The following is a 20,120-nucleotide window of genomic DNA, read 5'->3' on the forward strand; positions in this document are numbered from 1 at the left end:
GTGTTTAATTGAGAAAAAAATCCTCCTACTGTCTTTTGAAGCCATCCTTAAACAGTCTAGGAGTCAGAAAAGGGCCAGAGACACTGGAGGCCTACTGACATGACATCACAAAGACCTCATCTGTGTTTAATTGAGAAAAAAAACCTCTTACTGTCTTTTGAAGCGATCCTTAAACAGTCGAGGAGTCAGAAAAGGGCCAGAGACACTGGATGCCTACTGACATGACATCACAAAGACCTCATCTGTGTTTAATTGAGAAAAAAAACCTCCTACTGTCTTTTGAAGCCATCCTTAAACAGTCTAGGAGTCAGAAAAGGGCCAGAGACACTGGAGGCCTACTGACATGACATCACAAAGACCTCATCTGTGTTTAATTGAGAAAAAAAACCCTCTTACTGTCTTTTGGAGCGATCCTTAAACAGTCTAGGAGTCAGAAAACGGCCAGGGACACAGGAGGCCTACTGACATGACATCACAAAGACCTCATCTGTGTTTAATTGGGGATAAAAACCTCTTACTGTCTTTTGAAGCGATCCTTAAACTATCTAGGAGTCAGAAAAGGGCCAGAGACACTGGATGCCTACTGACATGACATCACAAAGACCTCATCTGTGTTTAATTGAGAAAAAAAACCTCTTTCTGTCTTTTGAAGTGATCCTTAAACAGTCTAGGAGTCAGAAAAGGGCCAGAGACACTGGATGCCTACTGACATGACATCACAAAGACCTCATCTGTGTTTAATTGAGAAAAAAAAAACCTCTTACTGCCTTTTGGGGCGATCTTTAAACAGACTAAAAGTCAGAAAAGGGCCAGAGACACTGGATACCTACTGACCTGACATCACAAAGACCTCATCTGTGTTTAATTGAGAAAAAAAACCTCCTACTGTCTTTTGAAGCGATCCTTAAACAGTCTAGGTGTCAGAAAAGGGCCAGAGACACTGGAGGCCTACTGACATGACATCACAAAGACCTCATCTGTGTTTAATTGAGAAAAAAACCCTCTTAGTGTCTTTTGAAGCGATCCTTAAACAGTCTAGGAGTCAGAAAAGGGCCAGGGACTCAGGATGCCTACTGACATGACATCACATAGACCTCATCTGTGTTTAATTGAAAAAAAAACCTCTTAATGTCTTTTGAAGCGATCCTTAAACAGTCTAGGAGTCAGAAAAGGGCCAGAGACACTGGATGCTTACTGACATGACATCACAAAGACCTCATCTGTGTTTAATTGAGAAAAAAAACCTGTTACTGTCTTTTGAAGCGATCCTTAAACAGTCTAGGAGTCAGAAAAGGGCCAGAGACACTGGATGCCTACTGACATGACATCACAAAGACCTCATCTGTGTTTAATTGAGAAAAAATCCTCCTACTGTCTTTTGAAGCCATCCTTAAACAGTCTAGGAGTCAGAAAAGGGCCAGAGACACTGGAGGCCTACTGACATGACATCACAAAGACCTCATCTGTGTTTAATTGAGAAAAAAAACCTCTTACTGTCTTTTGAAGCGATCCTTAAACAGTCTAGGAGTCATAAAAGGGCCAGAGACACTGGATGCCTACTGACATGACATCACAAAGACCTCATCTGTGTTTAATTGAGAAAAAAAACCTCCTACTGTCTTTTGAAGCCATCCTTAAACAGTCTAGGAGTCAGAAAAGGGCCGGAGACACTGGATGCCTACTGACATGACATCACAAAGACCTCATCTGTGTTTAATTGAGAAAAAAAAACCTCTTACTGTCTTTTGGAGCGATCCTTAAACAGTCTAGGAGTCAGAAAACGGCCAGGGACACAGGAGGCCTACTGACATGACATCACAAAGACCTCATCTGTGTTTAATTGGGGATAAAAACCTCTTACTGTCTTTTGAAGCGATCCTTAAACTATCTAGGAGTCAGAAAAGGGCCAGAGACACTGGATGCCTACTGACATGACATCACAAAGACCTCATCTGTGTTTAATTGAGAAAAAAAACCTCTTTCTGTCTTTTGAAGTGATCCTTAAACAGTCTAGGAGTCAGAAAAGGGCCAGAGACACTGGATGCCTACTGACATGACATCACAAAGACCTCATCTGTGTTTAATTGAGAAAAAAAAAACCTCTTACTGCCTTTTGGGGCGATCTTTAAACAGACTAAAAGTCAGAAAAGGGCCAGAGACACTGGATACCTACTGACCTGACATCACAAAGACCTCATCTGTGTTTAATTGAGAAAAAAAACCTCCTACTGTCTTTTGAAGCGATCCTTAAACAGTCTAGGTGTCAGAAAAGGGCCAGAGACACTGGAGGCCTACTGACATGACATCACAAAGACCTCATCTGTGTTTAATTGAGAAAAAAACCCTCTTAGTGTCTTTTGAAGCGATCCTTAAACAGTCTAGGAGTCAGAAAAGGGCCAGGGACTCAGGATGCCTACTGACATGACATCACATAGACCTCATCTGTGTTTAATTGAGAAAAAAACCTCTTAATGTCTTTTGAAGCGATCCTTAAACAGTCTAGGAGTCAGAAAAGGGCCAGAGACACTGGATGCTTACTGACATGACATCACAAAGACCTCATCTGTGTTTAATTGAGAAAAAAAACCTGTTACTGTCTTTTGAAGCGATCCTTAAACAGTCTAGGAGTCAGAAAAGGGCCAGAGACACTGGATGCCTACTGACATGACATCACAAAGACCTCATCTGTGTTTAATTGAGAAAAAATCCTCCTACTGTCTTTTGAAGCCATCCTTAAACAGTCTAGGAGTCAGAAAAGGGCCAGAGACACTGGAGGCCTACTGACATGACATCACAAAGACCTCATCTGTGTTTAATTGAGAAAAAAAACCTCTTACTGTCTTTTGAAGCGATCCTTAAACAGTCTAGGAGTCATAAAAGGGCCAGAGACACTGGATGCCTACTGACATGACATCACAAAGACCTCATCTGTGTTTAATTGAGAAAAAAAACCTCCTACTGTCTTTTGAAGCCATCCTTAAACAGTCTAGGAGTCAGAAAAGGGCCGGAGACACTGGATGCCTACTGACATGACATCACAAAGACCTCATCTGTGTTTAATTGAGAAAAAAAAACCTCTTACTGTCTTTTGGAGCGATCCTTAAACAGTCTAGGAGTCAGAAAACGGCCAGGGACACAGGAGGCCTACTGACATGACATCACAAAGACCTCATCTGTGTTTAATTGGGGATAAAAACCTCTTACTGTCTTTTGAAGCGATCCTTAAACTATCTAGGAGTCAGAAAAGGGCCAGAGACACTGGATGCCTACTGACATGACATCACAAAGACCTCATCTGTGTTTAATTGAGAAAAAAAACCTCTTTCTGTCTTTTGAAGTGATCCTTAAACAGTCTAGGAGTCAGAAAAGGGCCAGAGACACTGGATGCCTACTGACATGACATCACAAAGACCTCATCTGTGTTTAATTGAGAAAAAAAAAACCTCTTACTGCCTTTTGGGGCGATCTTTAAACAGACTAAAAGTCAGAAAAGGGCCAGAGACACTGGATACCTACTGACCTGACATCACAAAGACCTCACCTGTGTTTAATTGAGAAGAAAAAAACCTCTTAATGTCTTTTGAAGCGATCCTTAAATAGTCTAGGAGTCAGAAAAGGTCCAGAGACACTGGAGGCCTACTGACATGACATCACAAAGACCTCATCTGTGTTTAATTGAGAAAAAAAACCTCTTACTGTCTTTTGAAGCGATCCTTAAACAGTCTAGGAGTCAGAAAAGGGCCAGAGACACTGGAGGCCTACTGACATGACATCACAAAGACCTCATCTGTGTTTAATTGAAAAAAAAAACCTCTTACTGTCTTTTGAAGCGATCCTTAAACAGTCTAGGAGTCAGAAAAGGGCCAGAGACACTGGATGCCTACTGACATGACATCAGAAAGACCTCATCTGTGTTTAATTGAGAAAAAAAAACCTCTTACTGCCTTTTGGGGCGATCTTTAAACAGACTAAAAGTCAGAAAAGGGCCAGAGACACAGGATGCCTACTGACATGACATCACAAAGACCTCATCTGTGTTTAATTGAGAAAAAAAACCTCTTACTGTCTTTTGAAGCCATCCTTAAACAGTCTAGGAGTCAGAAAAGGGCCAGAGACACTGGATGCCTACTGACATAACATCACAAAGACCTCATCTGTGTTTAATTGAGAAAAAAAAAACCTCTTACTGTCTTTTGAAGCGATCCTTAAACAGACTAAAAGTCAGAAAAGGGCCAGAGACACTGGATACCTACTGACCTGACATCACAAAGACCTCACCTGTGTTTAATTGAGAAGAAAAAAACCTCTTAATGTCCTTTGAAGCGATCCTTAAACAGTCTAGGAGTCAGAAAAGGGCCAGAGACACTGGAGGCCTACTGACATGACATCACAAAGACCTCATCTGTGTTTAATTGAGAAAAAAAACCTCTTACTGTATTTTGAAGCGATCCTTAAACAGTCTAGGAGTCAGAAAAGGGCCAGGGACACAGGAGGCCTACTGACATGACATCACAAAGACCTCATCTGTGTTTAATTGGGGATAAAAACCTCTTACTGTCTTTTGAAGCCATCCTTAAACAATGTAGGAGTCAGAAAATGGCCAGAGACACTGGATGCCTACTGACATGACATCACAAAGACCTCATCTGTGTTTAATTGAGAAAAAAACCTCTTACTGTCTTTTGAAGCGATCCTTAAACAGTCTAGGAGACAGAAAAGGGCCAGAGACACAGGATGCCTACTGACATGACATCACAAAGACCTCATCTGTGTTTAATTGAGAAAAAAAACCTCTTACTGTCTTTTGAAGCGATCCTTAAACAGTCTAGGAGACAGAAAAGGGCCAGAGACACAGGATGCCTACTGACATGACATCACAAAGACCTCATCTGTGTTTAATTGAGAAAAAAAACCTCTTACTGTCTTTTGAAGCGATCCTTAAACAGTCTAGGAGTCAGAAAAGGGCCAGAGACAATGGAGGCCTATTGACATGACATCACAAAGACCTCATCTGTGTTTAATTGAGAAAAAAAACCTCTTACTGTCTTTTGAAGCGATCCTTAAACAGTCTAGGAGTCAGAAAAGGGCCAGAGACACTGGAGGCCTACTGACATGACATCAAAAAGACCTCATCTGTGTTTAATTGAGAAAAAAAACCTCTTACTGTCTTTTGAAGCGATCCTTAAACAGTCTAGGAGTCAGAAAAGGGCCAGAGACACTGGAGGCCTACTGACATGACATCACAAAGACCTCATCTGTGTTTAATTGAGAAAAAAAACCTCTTACTGTCTTTTGAAGCGATCCTTAAACAGTCTAGGAGTCAGAAAAGGGCCAGAGACAATGGAGGCCTACTGACATGACATCACAAAGACCTCATCTGTGTTTAATTGAGAAAAAAAACCTCTTACTGTCTTTTGAAGCGATCCTTAAAAAGTCTAGGAGTCAGAAAAGGGCCAGAGACACTGGATGCCTACTGACATGACATCACAAAGACCTCATCTGTGTTTAATTGAGAAAAAAAACCTCTTACTGTCTTTTGAAGCGATCCTTAAACAGTCTAGGAGTCAGAAAAGGGCCAGAGACACTGGATACCTACTGACATGATATCACAAAGACCTCCCCTGTGTTTAATTGAGGAGAAAAAACCTCTTACTGCCTTTTGGGGCCATCTTTAAACAGACTAAAAGTTAGAAAAGGGCCAGAGACACTGGATACCTACGGACATGATATCACAAAGACCTCACCTTTGTTTAATTGAGAAGAAAAAAACCTCTTACTGCCTTTTGAAGCGATCCTTAAACAGTCTAGGAGTCAGAAAAGGGCCAGAGACACTGGAGGCCTACTGACATGACATCACAAAGACCTCATCTGTGTTTAATTGAGAAAAAAAACCTCTTTCTGTCTTTTGAAGTGATCCTTAAACAGTCTAGGAGTCAGAAAAGGGCCAGAGACACTGGATGCCTACTGACATGACATCACAAAGACCTCATCTGTGTTTAATTGAGAAAAAAAAAACCTCTTACTGCCTTTTGGGGCGATCTTTAAACAGACTAAAAGTCAGAAAAGGGCCAGAGACACTGGATACCTACTGACCTGACATCACAAAGACCTCATCTGTGTTTAATTGAGAAAAAAAACCTCCTACTGTCTTTTGAAGCGATCCTTAAACAGTCTAGGAGTCAGAAAAGGGCCAGGGACTCAGGATGCCTACTGACATGACATCACAAAGACCTCATCTGTGTTTAATTGAGAAAAAAACCTCTTAATGTCTTTTGAAGCGATCCTTAAACAGTCTAGGAGTCAGAAAAGGGCCAGAGACACTGGATGCCTACTGACATGACATCACAAAGACCTCATCTGTGTTTAATTGAGAAAAAAAACCTCCTACTGTCTTTTGAAGCCATCCTTAAACAGTCTAGGAGTCAGAAAAGGGCCAGAGACACTGGATGCCTACTGACATGACATCACAAAGACCTCATCTGTGTTTAATTGAGAAAAAAAAACCTCTTACTGTCTTTTGGAGCGATCCTTAAACAGTCTAGGAGTCAGAAAACGGCCAGGGACACAGGAGGCCTACTGACATGACATCACAAAGACCTCATCTGTGTTTAATTGGGGATAAAAACCTCTTACTGTCTTTTGAAGCGATCCTTAAACTATCTAGGAGTCAGAAAAGGGCCAGAGACACTGGATGCCTACTGACATGACATCACAAAGACCTCATCTGTGTTTAATTGAGAAAAAAAACCTCTTTCTGTCTTTTGAAGTGATCCTTAAACAGTCTAGGAGTCAGAAAAGGGCCAGAGACACTGGATGCCTACTGACATGACATCACAAAGACCTCATCTGTGTTTAATTGAGAAAAAAAAAACCTCTTACTGCCTTTTGGGGCGATCTTTAAACAGACTAAAAGTCAGAAAAGGGCCAGAGACACTGGATACCTACTGACCTGACATCACAAAGACCTCACCTGTGTTTAATTGAGAAGAAAAAAACCTCTTAATGTCTTTTGAAGTGATCCTTAAACAGTCTAGGAGACAGAAAAGGGCCAGAGAAACAGGATGCCTACTGACATGACATCACAAAGACCTCATCTGTGTTTAATTGAGAAAAAAAACCTCTTACTGTCTTTTGAAGCCATCCTTAAACAGTCTAGGAGTCAGAAAAGGGCCAGAGACACTGGATGCCTACTGACATGACATCACAAAGACCTCATCTGTGTTTAATTGAGAAGAAAAAAACCTCTTAATGTCTTTTGAAGTGATCCTTAAACAGTCTAGGAGACAGAAAAGGGCCAGAGACACAGGATGCCTACTGACATGACATCACAAAGACCTCATCTGTGTTTAATTGAGAAAAAAAACCTCTTACTGTCTTTTGAAGCCATCCTTAAACAGTCTAGGAGTCAGAAAAGGGCCAGAGACACTGGATGCCTACTGACATGACATCACAAAGACCTCATCTGTGTTTAATTGAGAAAAAAAAAACCTCTTACTGTCTTTTGAAGCGATCCTTAAACAGTCTAGGAGTCAGAAAAGGGCCAGAGACACTGGAGGCCTATTGACATGACATCACAAAGACCTCATCTGTGTTTAATTGAGAAAAAAAACCTCTTACTGTCTTTTGAAGCGATCCTTAAACAGTCTAGGAGTCAGAAAAGGGCCAGAGACACTGGATACCTACTGACCTGACATCACAAAGACCTCATCTGTGTTTAATTGAGAAAAAAAACCTCTTGCTGTCTTTTGAAGCGATCCTTAAACAGTCTAGGAGTCAGAAAAGGGCCAGAGACACTGGATGCCTACTGACATGACATCACAAAGACCTCATCTGTGTTTAATTGAGAAAAAAAACCTCTTACTGCCTTTTGGGGCGATCTTTAAACAGACTAAAAGTCAGAAAAGGGCCAGAGACACTGGATACCTACTGACCTGACATCACAAAGACCTCACCTGTGTTTAATTGAGAAGAAAAAAACCTCTTAATGTCCTTTGAAGCGATCCTTAAACAGTCTAGGAGTCAGAAAAGGGCCAGAGACACTGGAGGCCTACTGACATGACATCACAAAGACCTCATCTGTGTTTAATTGAGAAAAAAAACCTCTTTCTGTATTTTGAAGCGATCCTTAAACAGTCTAGGAGTCAGAAAAGGGCCAGGGACACAGGAGGCCTACTGACATGACATCACAAAGACCTCATCTGTGTTTAATTGGGGATAAAAACCTCTTACTGTCTTTTGAAGCCATCCTTAAACAATCTAGGAGTCAGAAAATGGCCAGAGACACTGGATGCCTACTGACATGACATCACAAAGACCTCATCTGTGTTTAATTGAGAAAAAAACCTCTTACTGTCTTTTGAAGTGATCCTTAAACAGTCTAGGAGTCAGAAAAGGGCCAGGGACACAGGAGGCCTACTGACATGACATCACAAAGACCTCATCTGTGTTTAATTGGGGATAAAAACCTCTTACTGTCTTTTGAAGCCATCCTTAAACAATGTAGGAGTCAGAAAATGGCCAGAGACACTGGATGCCTACTGACATGACATCACAAAGACCTCATCTGTGTTTAATTGAGAAAAAAACCTCTTACTGTCTTTTGAAGCGATCCTTAAACAGTCTAGGAGACAGAAAAGGGCCAGAGACACAGGATGCCTACTGACATGACATCACAAAGACCTCATCTGTGTTTAATTGAGAAAAAAAACCTCTTACTGTCTTTTGAAGCGATCCTTAAACAGTCTAGGAGACAGAAAAGGGCCAGAGACACAGGATGCCTACTGACATGACATCACAAAGACCTCATCTGTGTTTAATTGAGAAAAAAAACCTCTTACTGTCTTTTGAAGCGATCCTTAAACAGTCTAGGAGTCAGAAAAGGGCCAGAGACAATGGAGGCCTATTGACATGACATCACAAAGACCTCATCTGTGTTTAATTGAGAAAAAAAACCTCTTACTGTCTTTTGAAGCGATCCTTAAACAGTCTAGGAGTCAGAAAAGGGCCAGAGACACTGGAGGCCTACTGACATGACATCAAAAAGACCTCATCTGTGTTTAATTGAGAAAAAAAACCTCTTACTGTCTTTTGAAGCGATCCTTAAACAGTCTAGGAGTCAGAAAAGGGCCAGAGACACTGGAGGCCTACTGACATGACATCACAAAGACCTCATCTGTGTTTAATTGAGAAAAAAAACCTCTTACTGTCTTTTGAAGCGATCCTTAAACAGTCTAGGAGTCAGAAAAGGGCCAGAGACAATGGAGGCCTACTGACATGACATCACAAAGACCTCATCTGTGTTTAATTGAGAAAAAAAACCTCTTACTGTCTTTTGAAGCGATCCTTAAAAAGTCTAGGAGTCAGAAAAGGGCCAGAGACACTGGATGCCTACTGACATGACATCACAAAGACCTCATCTGTGTTTAATTGAGAAAAAAAACCTCTTACTGTCTTTTGAAGCGATCCTTAAACAGTCTAGGAGTCAGAAAAGGGCCAGAGACACTGGATACCTACTGACATGATATCACAAAGACCTCCCCTGTGTTTAATTGAGGAGAAAAAACCTCTTACTGCCTTTTGGGGCCATCTTTAAACAGACTAAAAGTTAGAAAAGGGCCAGAGACACTGGATACCTACGGACATGATATCACAAAGACCTCACCTTTGTTTAATTGAGAAGAAAAAAACCTCTTACTGCCTTTTGAAGCGATCCTTAAACAGTCTAGGAGTCAGAAAAGGGCCAGAGACACTGGAGGCCTACTGACATGACATCACAAAGACCTCATCTGTGTTTAATTGAGAAAAAAAACCTCTTTCTGTCTTTTGAAGTGATCCTTAAACAGTCTAGGAGTCAGAAAAGGGCCAGAGACACTGGATGCCTACTGACATGACATCACAAAGACCTCATCTGTGTTTAATTGAGAAAAAAAAAACCTCTTACTGCCTTTTGGGGCGATCTTTAAACAGACTAAAAGTCAGAAAAGGGCCAGAGACACTGGATACCTACTGACCTGACATCACAAAGACCTCATCTGTGTTTAATTGAGAAAAAAAACCTCCTACTGTCTTTTGAAGCGATCCTTAAACAGTCTAGGAGTCAGAAAAGGGCCAGGGACTCAGGATGCCTACTGACATGACATCACAAAGACCTCATCTGTGTTTAATTGAGAAAAAAACCTCTTAATGTCTTTTGAAGCGATCCTTAAACAGTCTAGGAGTAAGAAAAGGGCCAGAGACACTGGATGCCTACTGACATGACATCACAAAGACCTCATCTGTGTTTAATTGAGAAAAAAAACCTCCTACTGTCTTTTGAAGCCATCCTTAAACAGTCTAGGAGTCAGAAAAGGGCCAGAGACACTGGATGCCTACTGACATGACATCACAAAGACCTCATCTGTGTTTAATTGAGAAAAAAAAACCTCTTACTGTCTTTTGGAGCGATCCTTAAACAGTCTAGGAGTCAGAAAACGGCCAGGGACACAGGAGGCCTACTGACATGACATCACAAAGACCTCATCTGTGTTTAATTGGGGATAAAAACCTCTTACTGTCTTTTGAAGCGATCCTTAAACTATCTAGGAGTCAGAAAAGGGCCAGAGACACTGGATGCCTACTGACATGACATCACAAAGACCTCATCTGTGTTTAATTGAGAAAAAAAACCTCTTTCTGTCTTTTGAAGTGATCCTTAAACAGTCTAGGAGTCAGAAAAGGGCCAGAGACACTGGATGCCTACTGACATGACATCACAAAGACCTCATCTGTGTTTAATTGAGAAAAAAAAAACCTCTTACTGCCTTTTGGGGCGATCTTTAAACAGACTAAAAGTCAGAAAAGGGCCAGAGACACTGGATACCTACTGACCTGACATCACAAAGACCTCACCTGTGTTTAATTGAGAAGAAAAAAACCTCTTAATGTCTTTTGAAGTGATCCTTAAACAGTCTAGGAGACAGAAAAGGGCCAGAGACACAGGATGCCTACTGACATGACATCACAAAGACCTCATCTGTGTTTAATTGAGAAAAAAAACCTCTTACTGTCTTTTGAAGCCATCCTTAAACAGTCTAGGAGTCAGAAAAGGGCCAGAGACACTGGATGCCTACTGACATGACATCACAAAGACCTCATCTGTGTTTAATTGAGAAGAAAAAAACCTCTTAATGTCTTTTGAAGTGATCCTTAAACAGTCTAGGAGACAGAAAAGGGCCAGAGACACAGGATGCCTACTGACATGACATCACAAAGACCTCATCTGTGTTTAATTGAGAAAAAAAACCTCTTACTGTCTTTTGAAGCCATCCTTAAACAGTCTAGGAGTCAGAAAAGGGCCAGAGACACTGGATGCCTACTGACATGACATCACAAAGACCTCATCTGTGTTTAATTGAGAAAAAAAAAACCTCTTACTGTCTTTTGAAGCGATCCTTAAACAGTCTAGGAGTCAGAAAAGGGCCAGAGACACTGGAGGCCTATTGACATGACATCACAAAGACCTCATCTGTGTTTAATTGAGAAAAAAAACCTCTTACTGTCTTTTGAAGCGATCCTTAAACAGTCTAGGAGTCAGAAAAGGGCCAGAGACACTGGATACCTACTGACCTGACATCACAAAGACCTCATCTGTGTTTAATTGAGAAAAAAAACCTCTTGCTGTCTTTTGAAGCGATCCTTAAACAGTCTAGGAGTCAGAAAAGGGCCAGAGACACTGGATGCCTACTGACATGACATCACAAAGACCTCATCTGTGTTTAATTGAGAAAAAAAACCTCTTACTGCCTTTTGGGGCGATCTTTAAACAGACTAAAAGTCAGAAAAGGGCCAGAGACACTGGATACCTACTGACCTGACATCACAAAGACCTCACCTGTGTTTAATTGAGAAGAAAAAAACCTCTTAATGTCCTTTGAAGCGATCCTTAAACAGTCTAGGAGTCAGAAAAGGGCCAGAGACACTGGAGGCCTACTGACATGACATCACAAAGACCTCATCTGTGTTTAATTGAGAAAAAAAACCTCTTTCTGTATTTTGAAGCGATCCTTAAACAGTCTAGGAGTCAGAAAAGGGCCAGGGACACAGGAGGCCTACTGACATGACATCACAAAGACCTCATCTGTGTTTAATTGGGGATAAAAACCTCTTACTGTCTTTTGAAGCCATCCTTAAACAATCTAGGAGTCAGAAAATGGCCAGAGACACTGGATGCCTACTGACATGACATCACAAAGACCTCATCTGTGTTTAATTGAGAAAAAAACCTCTTACTGTCTTTTGAAGTGATCCTTAAACAGTCTAGGAGACAGAAAAGGGCCAGAGACACAGGATGCCTACTGACATGACATCACAAAGACCTCATCTGTGTTTAATTGAGAAAAAAAACCTCTTACTGTCTTTTGAAGTGATCCTTAAACAGTCTAGGAGACAGAAAAGGGCCAGAGACACAGGATGCCTACTGACATGACATCACAAAGACCTCATCTGTGTTTAATTGAGAAAAAAAACCTCTTACTGTCTTTTGAAGCGATCCTTAAACAGTCTAGGAGTCAGAAAAGGGCCAGAGACACTGGAGGCCTACTGACATGACATCACAAAGACCTCATCTGTGTTTAATTGAGAAAAAAAACCTCTTACTGTCTTTTGGAGCGATCCTTAAACAGTCTAGGAGTCAGAAAAGGGCCAGAGACAATGGAGGCCTACTGACATGACATCACAAAGACCTCATCTGTGTTTAATTGAGAAAAAAAACCTCTTACTGTCTTTTGAAGCGATCCTTAAACAGTCTAGGAGTCAGAAAAGGGCCAGAGACACTGGATGCCTACTGACATGACATCACAAAGACCTCATCTGTGTTTAATTGAGAAAAAAAACCTCTTACTGTCTTTTGAAGCGATCCTTAAACAGTCTAGGAGTCAGAAAATGGCCAGAGACACTGGATGCTTACTGACATGACATCACAAAGACCTCATCTGTGTTTAATTGAGAAGAAAAAAACATTTTACTGCCTTTTGGGGCGATCTTTAAACAGACTAAAAGTTAGAAAAGGGCCAGAGACACTGGATACCTACTGACATGATATCACAAAGACCTCCCCTGTGTTTAATTGAGGAGAAAAAACCTCTTACTGCCTTTTGAAGCGATCCTTAAATAGTCTAGGAGTCAGAAAAGGGCCAGAGACACTGGATGCCTACTGACATGACATCAGAAAGACCTCATCTGTGTTTAATTGAGAAAAAAAAACCTCTTACTGTCTTTTGAAGCGATCCTTAAACAGTCTAGGAGTCAGAAAAGGGCCAGAGACACTGGATGCTTACTGACATGACATCACAAAGACCTCATCTGTGTTTAATTGAGAAAAAAAACCTCTTACTGTATTTTGAAGCGATCCTTAAACAGTCTAGGAGTCAGAAAAGGGCCAGGGACACAGGAGGCCTACTGACATGACATCACAAAGACCTCATCTGTGTTTAATTGGGGATAAAAACCTCTTACTGTCTTTTGAAGCCATCCTTAAACAATGTAGGAGTCAGAAAATGGCCAGAGACACTGGATGCCTACTGACATGACATCACAAAGACCTCATCTGTGTTTAATTGAGAAAAAAACCTCTTACTGTCTTTTGAAGCGATCCTTAAACAGTCTAGGAGACAGAAAAGGGCCAGAGACACAGGATGCCTACTGACATGACATCACAAAGACCTCATCTGTGTTTAATTGAGAAAAAAAACCTCTTACTGTCTTTTGAAGCGATCCTTAAACAGTCTAGGAGACAGAAAAGGGCCAGAGACACAGGATACCTACTGACATGACATCACAAAGACCTCATCTGTGTTTAATTGAGGAGAAAAAACCTCTTACTGCCTTTTGAAGCGATCCTTAAATAGTCTAGGAGTCAGAAAAGGGCCAGAGACACTGGATGCCTACTGACATGACATCAGAAAGACCTCATCTGTGTTTAATTGAGAAAAAAAAACCTCTTACTGTCTTTTGAAGCGATCCTTAAACAGTCTAGGAGTCAGAAAAGGGCCAGAGACACTGGATGCTTACTGACATGACATCACAAAGACCTCATCTGTGTTTAATTGAGAAAAAAAACCTCTTACTGTATTTTGAAGCGATCCTTAAACAGTCTAGGAGTCAGAAAAGGGCCAGGGACACAGGAGGCCTACTGACATGACATCACAAAGACCTCATCTGTGTTTAATTGGGGATAAAAACCTCTTACTGTCTTTTGAAGCCATCCTTAAACAATGTAGGAGTCAGAAAATGGCCAGAGACACTGGATGCCTACTGACATGACATCACAAAGACCTCATCTGTGTTTAATTGAGAAAAAAACCTCTTACTGTCTTTTGAAGCGATCCTTAAACAGTCTAGGAGACAGAAAAGGGCCAGAGACACAGGATGCCTACTGACATGACATCACAAAGACCTCATCTGTGTTTAATTGAGAAAAAAAACCTCTTACTGTCTTTTGAAGCGATCCTTAAACAGTCTAGGAGACAGAAAAGGGCCAGAGACACAGGATGCCTACTGACATGACATCACAAAGACCTCATCTGTGTTTAATTGAGAAAAAAAACCTCTTACTGTATTTTGAAGCGATCCTTAAACAGTCTAGGAGTCAGAAAAGGGCCAGGGACACAGGAGGCCTACTGACATGACATCACAAAGACCTCATCTGTGTTTAATTGGGGATAAAAACCTCTTACTGTCTTTTGAAGCCATCCTTAAACAATGTAGGAGTCAGAAAATGGCCAGAGACACTGGATGCCTACTGACATGACATCACAAAGACCTCATCTGTGTTTAATTGAGAAAAAAACCTCTTACTGTCTTTTGAAGCGATCCTTAAACAGTCTAGGAGACAGAAAAGGGCCAGAGACACAGGATGCCTACTGACATGACATCACAAAGACCTCATCTGTGTTTAATTGAGAAAAAAAACCTCTTACTGTCTTTTGAAGCGATCCTTAAACAGTCTAGGAGACAGAAAAGGGCCAGAGACACAGGATGCCTACTGACATGACATCACAAAGACCTCATCTGTGTTTAATTGAGAAAAAAAACCTCTTACTGTCTTTTGAAGCGATCCTTAAACAGTCTAGGAGTCAGAAAAGGGCCAGAGACAATGGAGGCCTATTGACATGACATCACAAAGACCTCATCTGTGTTTAATTGAGAAAAAAAACCTCTTACTGTCTTTTGAAGCGATCCTTAAACAGTCTAGGAGTCAGAAAAGGGCCAGAGACACTGGAGGCCTACTGACATGACATCAAAAAGACCTCATCTGTGTTTAATTGAGAAAAAAAACCTCTTACTGTCTTTTGAAGCGATCCTTAAACAGTCTAGGAGTCAGAAAAGGGCCAGAGACACTGGAGGCCTACTGACATGACATCACAAAGACCTCATCTGTGTTTAATTGAGAAAAAAAACCTCTTACTGTCTTTTGAAGCGATCCTTAAACAGTCTAGGAGTCAGAAAAGGGCCAGAGACAATGGAGGCCTACTGACATGACATCACAAAGACCTCATCTGTGTTTAATTGAGAAAAAAAACCTCTTACTGTCTTTTGAAGCGATCCTTAAAAAGTCTAGGAGTCAGAAAAGGGCCAGAGACACTGGATGCCTACTGACATGACATCACAAAGACCTCATCTGTGTTTAATTGAGAAAAAAAACCTCTTACTGTCTTTTGAAGCGATCCTTAAACAGTCTAGGAGTCAGAAAAGGGCCAGAGACACTGGATACCTACTGACATGATATCACAAAGACCTCCCCTGTGTTTAATTGAGGAGAAAAAACCTCTTACTGCCTTTTGGGGCCATCTTTAAACAGACTAAAAGTTAGAAAAGGGCCAGAGACACTGGATACCTACGGACATGATATCACAAAGACCTCACCTTTGTTTAATTGAGAAGAAAAAAACCTCTTACTGCCTTTTGAAGCGATCCTTAAACAGTCTAGGAGTCAGAAAAGGGCCAGAGACACTGGAGGCCTACTGACATGACATCACAAAGACCTCATCTGTGTTTAATTGAGAAAAAAAACCTCTTTCTGTCTTTTGAAGTGATCCTTAAACAGTCTAGGAGTCAGAAAAGGGCCAGAGACACTGGATGCCTACTGACATGACATCACAAAGACCTCATCTGTGTTTAATTGAGAAAAAAAAAACCTCTTACTGCCTTTTGGGGCGATCTTTAAACAGACTAAAAGTCAGAAAAGGGCCAGAGACACTGGATACCTACTGACCTGACATCACAAAGACCTCATCTGTGTTTAATTGAGAAAAAAAACCTCCTACTGTCTTTTGAAGCGATCCTTAAACAGTCTAGGAGTCAGAAAAGGGCCAGGGACTCAGGATGCCTACTGACATGACATCACAAAGACCTCATCTGTGTTTAATTGAGAAAAAAACCTCTTAATGTCTTTTGAAGCGATCCTTAAACAGTCTAGGAGTCAGAAAAGGGCCAGAGACACTGGATGCCTACTGACATGACATCACAAAGACCTCATCTGTGTTTAATTGAGAAAAAAAACCTCCTACTGTCTTTTGAAGCCATCCTTAAACAGTCTAGGAGTCAGAAAAGGGCCAGAGACACTGGATGCCTACTGACATGACATCACAAAGACCTCATCTGTGTTTAATTGAGAAAAAAAAACCTCTTACTGTCTTTTGGAGCGATCCTTAAACAGTCTAGGAGTCAGAAAACGGCCAGGGACACAGGAGGCCTACTGACATGACATCACAAAGACCTCATCTGTGTTTAATTGGGGATAAAAACCTCTTACTGTCTTTTGAAGCGATCCTTAAACTATCTAGGAGTCAGAAAAGGGCCAGAGACACTGGATGCCTACTGACATGACATCACAAAGACCTCATCTGTGTTTAATTGAGAAAAAAAACCTCTTTCTGTCTTTTGAAGTGATCCTTAAACAGTCTAGGAGTCAGAAAAGGGCCAGAGACACTGGATGCCTACTGACATGACATCACAAAGACCTCATCTGTGTTTAATTGAGAAAAAAAAAACCTCTTACTGCCTTTTGGGGCGATCTTTAAACAGACTAAAAGTCAGAAAAGGGCCAGAGACACTGGATACCTACTGACCTGACATCACAAAGACCTCACCTGTGTTTAATTGAGAAGAAAAAAACCTCTTAATGTCTTTTGAAGTGATCCTTAAACAGTCTAGGAGACAGAAAAGGGCCAGAGACACAGGATGCCTACTGACATGACATCACAAAGACCTCATCTGTGTTTAATTGAGAAAAAAAACCTCTTACTGTCTTTTGAAGCCATCCTTAAACAGTCTAGGAGTCAGAAAAGGGCCAGAGACACTGGATGCCTACTGACATGACATCACAAAGACCTCATCTGTGTTTAATTGAGAAGAAAAAAACCTCTTAATGTCTTTTGAAGTGATCCTTAAACAGTCTAGGAGACAGAAAAGGGCCAGAGACACAGGATGCCTACTGACATGACATCACAAAGACCTCATCTGTGTTTAATTGAGAAAAAAAACCTCTTACTGTCTTTTGAAGCCATCCTTAAACAGTCTAGGAGTCAGAAAAGGGCCAGAGACACTGGATGCCTACTGACATGACATCACAAAGACCTCATCTGTGTTTAATTGAGAAAAAAAAAACCTCTTACTGTCTTTTGAAGCGATCCTTAAACAGTCTAGGAGTCAGAAAAGGGCCAGAGACACTGGAGGCCTATTGACATGACATCACAAAGACCTCATCTGTGTTTAATTGAGAAAAAAAACCTCTTACTGTCTTTTGAAGCGATCCTTAAACAGTCTAGGAGTCAGAAAAGGGCCAGAGACACTGGATACCTACTGACCTGACATCACAAAGACCTCATCTGTGTTTAATTGAGAAAAAAAACCTCTTGCTGTCTTTTGAAGCGATCCTTAAACAGTCTAGGAGTCAGAAAAGGGCCAGAGACACTGGATGCCTACTGACATGACATCACAAAGACCTCATCTGTGTTTAATTGAGAAAAAAAACCTCTTACTGCCTTTTGGGGCGATCTTTAAACAGACTAAAAGTCAGAAAAGGGCCAGAGACACTGGATACCTACTGACCTGACATCACAAAGACCTCACCTGTGTTTAATTGAGAAGAAAAAAACCTCTTAATGTCCTTTGAAGCGATCCTTAAACAGTCTAGGAGTCAGAAAAGGGCCAGAGACACTGGAGGCCTACTGACATGACATCACAAAGACCTCATCTGTGTTTAATTGAGAAAAAAAACCTCTTTCTGTATTTTGAAGCGATCCTTAAACAGTCTAGGAGTCAGAAAAGGGCCAGGGACACAGGAGGCCTACTGACATGACATCACAAAGACCTCATCTGTGTTTAATTGGGGATAAAAACCTCTTACTGTCTTTTGAAGCCATCCTTAAACAATCTAGGAGTCAGAAAATGGCCAGAGACACTGGATGCCTACTGACATGACATCACAAAGACCTCATCTGTGTTTAATTGAGAAAAAAACCTCTTACTGTCTTTTGAAGTGATCCTTAAACAGTCTAGGAGACAGAAAAGGGCCAGAGACACAGGATGCCTACTGACATGACATCACAAAGACCTCATCTGTGTTTAATTGAGAAAAAAAACCTCTTACTGTCTTTTGAAGTGATCCTTAAACAGTCTAGGAGACAGAAAAGGGCCAGAGACACAGGATGCCTACTGACATGACATCACAAAGACCTCATCTGTGTTTAATTGAGAAAAAAAACCTCTTACTGTCTTTTGAAGCGATCCTTAAACAGTCTAGGAGTCAGAAAAGGGCCAGAGACACTGGAGGCCTACTGACATGACATCACAAAGACCTCATCTGTGTTTAATTGAGAAAAAAAACCTCTTACTGTCTTTTGAAGCGATCCTTAAACAGTCTAGGAGTCAGAAAAGGGCCAGAGACACTGGAGGCCTACTGACATGACATCACAAAGACCTCATCTGTGTTTAATTGAGAAAAAAAACCTCTTACTGTCTTTTGAAGCGATCCTTAAACAGTCTAGGAGTCAGAAAAGGGCCAGAGACACTGGAGGCCTACTGACATGACATCACAAAGACCTCATCTGTGTTTAATTGAGAAAAAAAACCTCTTACTGTCTTTTGAAGCGATCCTTAAACAGTCTAGGAGTCAGAAAAGGGCCAGAGACAATGGAGGCCTACTGACATGACATCACAAAGACCTCATCTGTGTTTAATTGAGAAAAAAAACCTCTTACTGTCTTTTGAAGCGATCCTTAAACAGTCTAGGAGTCAGAAAAGGGCCAGAGACACTGGATGCCTACTGACATGACATCACAAAGACCTCATCTGTGTTTAATTGAGAAAAAAAACCTCTTACTGTCTTTTGAAGCGATCCTTAAACAGTCTAGGAGTCAGAAAAGGGCCAGAGACACTGGATGCTTACTGACATGACATCACAAAGACCTCATCTGTGTTTAATTGAGAAGAAAAAAACATTTTACTGCCTTTTGGGGCGATCTTTAAACAGACTAAAAGTTAGAAAAGGGCCAGAGACACTGGATACCTACTGACATGATATCACAAAGACCTCCCCTGTGTTTAATTGAGGAGAAAAAACCTCTTACTGCCTTTTGAAGCGATCCTTAAATAGTCTAGGAGTCAGAAAAGGGCCAGAGACACTGGATGCCTACTGACATGACATCAGAAAGACCTCATCTGTGTTTAATTGAGAAAAAAAAACCTCTTACTGCCTTTTGGGGCGATCTTTAAACAGACTAAAAGTCAGAAAAGGGCCAGAGACACAGGATGCCTACTGACATGACATCACAAAGACCTCATCTGTGTTTAATTGAGAAAAAAAACCTCTTACTGTCTTTTGAAGCCATCCTTAAACAGTCTAGGAGTCAGAAAAGGGCCAGAGACACTGGATGCCTACTGACATAACATCACAAAGACCTCATCTGTGTTTAATTGAGAAAAAAAAACCTCTTACTGTCTTTTGAAGCGATCCTTAAACAGACTAAAAGTCAGAAAAGGGCCAGAGACACTGGATACCTACTGACCTGACATCACAAAGACCTCACCTGTGTTTAATTGAGAAGAAAAAAACCTCTTAATGTCCTTTGAAGCGATCCTTA

Source organism: Paroedura picta, chromosome 17, assembly GCF_049243985.1.
Source record: "Paroedura picta isolate Pp20150507F chromosome 17, Ppicta_v3.0, whole genome shotgun sequence".
NCBI lineage: Eukaryota > Metazoa > Chordata > Lepidosauria > Squamata > Gekkonidae > Paroedura > Paroedura picta.